The sequence below is a fragment of the Macaca nemestrina genome, chromosome 1 (assembly GCF_043159975.1).
Source record: "Macaca nemestrina isolate mMacNem1 chromosome 1, mMacNem.hap1, whole genome shotgun sequence".
Classification (NCBI taxonomy): Eukaryota; Metazoa; Chordata; class Mammalia; order Primates; family Cercopithecidae; genus Macaca; species Macaca nemestrina.
This window is the reverse complement of record NC_092125.1, coordinates 110753393-110756485: the sequence shown is the minus strand read 5'-3', so window position 1 is coordinate 110756485 and position 3093 is coordinate 110753393. Positions and strand designations below refer to the sequence as shown.

Below are 3093 nucleotides of genomic sequence, written 5' to 3'. Positions count from 1 at the left end.
TCACTCATTCAACAGATACTGAGTAAAGGTGCTGTAAGCTTAGGAGTTTATGATTGTTTCTAAGGGATGTAAAGGAAGAGCATGTCCTGGACAAGAAAACAAGAATCAAAATGCCAAGGCAGTTCTGAAATCACTCAGAAAGTATTTATCAAATACCCACTGTAGTTAAGATTGCTAGGTAATTGAGTAACGTTAACGTTTCCTATAAGGTGAGAGACAAAACAGTAAAGTGAAGAGGAAAAATGATACAATAATTAATATACCACTAAGCATCTTCAGTGGTTATAAACTGTGAGGGTATGTTGGTGGTTTGTTGCAGCTGTCTTTCAAACCTCTTGTTCTTCCTGTGATTTATTTTAGGCACTTAAGTGGACAGAGACCATGAGAAATTTGAGTGGAGGCCATGGTGAGGAGTTTGTCTTGGGGGATTCCCTACCGCTCCACCCCTCCAGCTGCTCCTCTTTGTTCCTTTTTTGTGTGTGTGCAATTTACCTTCTGACATTGTTGGAGAATGCACTCATTGTCTTCACAATATGGCTCACTCAAAGCTTTCATTGCCCCTGTACTTTTTCCTTGGTCATCTCTCTTTCCTGGAGCTATGGTACGTCAATGTTACCATTCCTCAGCTTTTGGCAGCCTTTCTTACCCAGGATGGTAGAGTCTCCTATGTAGGTTGCATGACCCAACTCTACTTCTTTATTGCCTTAGCCTGTACTGAATGTGTGCTGTTGGCAGTTACGGCCTATGACCGCTACCTGGCCATCTGTGGACCCCTCCATTACCCTAGTCTCATGCCTTCCAGTCTGGCCACTCGCCTTGCTGCTGCCTCTTGGGGCAGTGGCTTCTTCAGCTCCATGATAAAGCGTCTCTTTATTTCCCAATTGTCCTACTGTGGACCCAACATTATCAACCACATTGTCTGTGACATTTCCCCACTACTCAACCTCACCTGCTCTGACAAGGAGCAAACAGAGCTAGTAGACTTCCTTCTGGCCCTGGTGATGATTCTCCTCCCTCTATTGGCTGTGGTTTCATCATATGCTGCCATCATTGCAGCCATCCTGAGGGTCCCTACTTCCAGGGGACGCCACAAAGCCTTTTCCACTTGTGCCACTCATCTGGCAGTAGTTGTTATCTACTATCCCTCCACTCTCTTCACCTATGCATGGCCCCAGGCCATGTACACCTTCAACCACAACACGATTATCTCTGTGCTCTACACTATCATTGTACCATCCCTCAACCCAGTCATATACTGCCTGAGGAACAAGGAGGTGAAGGATGCCTTCAGGAAGACAGTGATGGGCAGATGTCACTATCCTAGGGATGTTCCAGACTGATATACAACAGGTCCTGGGAGAGGCAAAAATTGCAGAATCTTAATAGGGCTTCCTTAAGGAATCAGAATGGGCTTAAAGGGAACACAAATATAATTTGCCAACATTTTCTTTAAATATTGTCTGGGACCTTCTGATAGAAATGAAAGTTTATGAATCATTTATTTTTTACAGGGGTTTTCAAACTGAGGTTGGACTAGCTACACAATAATCAACTGGAAATTTGTTAAAATAAAGATTCCCCCCCACCAAAAAAATATATGGAGAGTCTTACTGAGTATGTCTGGAATGTGACCCTGCTGTGAATAGTTTTCAGAACTTCCTGGGAATTCCTATTTCATAGACAGTTTGGGATTCCCTAGTCTAGACCAAGCCCATTATTTTATAAGTGTGAAAATATAATGTGAGGAAAAAAAGGGAACTTACTGGTGGACATGCCAAGAAAAAAAATTAGGTAGACTTCAATGTAACAATTTCAAAGATCCAGATTCTCAAATCCCACTTTCATAGGAAACTGCACAAGTATGTTATACCCCAAGAACTAAATTTCATATCATCTCATCAATACACTTTACCTCTACAAAACTCATATTCGTTGAAAGTAAAAGCAGAGAGAGATGCAGTGCTGATATTCAGCTGTATATTCACAACTCAATATGACTAAATATCCTCTCCATCTCCCTTCTTTGAATCTCAGGGAGATATAAAGCTTGTTGACCTAACAAATATTGACCAGGTAGTAGGTAAAATGTTCTAGAAAGCTTGTATATAGATCTTCTCCTTCACTGTGGCCAGCACCCGTTTTAACTAATTAGTGCCAGGGCCATACCAGTTGTCAAATATTTTAAATTGTGTTCCTAGTCAAAGAACTCTAAGAACAGAAAATGCCTTCATAAGAAAGAAGATTGAAGAGCCATAGATAGGATGCAGATATCTCTATGGCAATTGGGATGTCTCAGGTTCATAGCCTGAATCATAGGTATTCTAGCAAGTTCCTTTGATTTTTGGAAAGTTGCTTGAATTGCTTAGAGAAATTTTTCTTATCTTGAATCTAGGCTCATTTACGCAAATTTCTGCATCTTGAATCAAATTCAACGACTATTTAGATATGAGATATATGAAACAAAATAAATATGCAATTGAACAAATTCCAATAAACACAGATTGTTGGTCAGTGCACATTTCCCTATTCTGAGACAGGTTTTGAGGGAGAAAAAGACATGTGTCCATCAATGCATTGATTCTATTCAAATCAGGCTAAAACTTAAGATGATTTGTCCTTCCTGAGCTAATAATAATTGGGTCAGATAAGGAATTAATTTGAATGAAGTGTGTAAGATAACAGCAAGCCATAGAAGGAATTAAATTGAATGAACTGTATAAGACAATTGGGGATTAAAGCTTGCCAGGGACTAAAATGTAATCATTAATAAATTGCTACTCTGCCACTATGTAGTTGTTTAAACGTAGAGAAAATCACTTAAATCACTCTGGGATTTCCTTATCTGAGGAAAAAAAAGAAGTTTGATTTAAAATACCACTGATTTTAAAATGCTATTATTTCATGAGACAAATCCACAATGTGTGACTGACAGTTGGCTACAAGAAAAAGTGAGATGGTTTAACCTGCTGCTAGATAATATGTTTGAGATCCAGAGTACTGGAACCTTCAACTGGCTCTTGGCTCTCAGCCCAGCCCTTTGATTCTCCTTAAATTTTCATTACTTGCATAGAGAGCCATTAAAACTATTTTTAA

At 39.5% G+C, this 3093-nt stretch overlaps 1 pseudogene; it reads left to right on the top strand.

The window, feature by feature from the left end:
• Positions 1-307: 307 nt before the first annotated feature.
• LOC105478986 (olfactory receptor 6P1-like) lies at positions 308-1340 on the top strand (annotated as a pseudogene).
• Positions 1341-3093: the final 1753 nt, after the last annotated feature.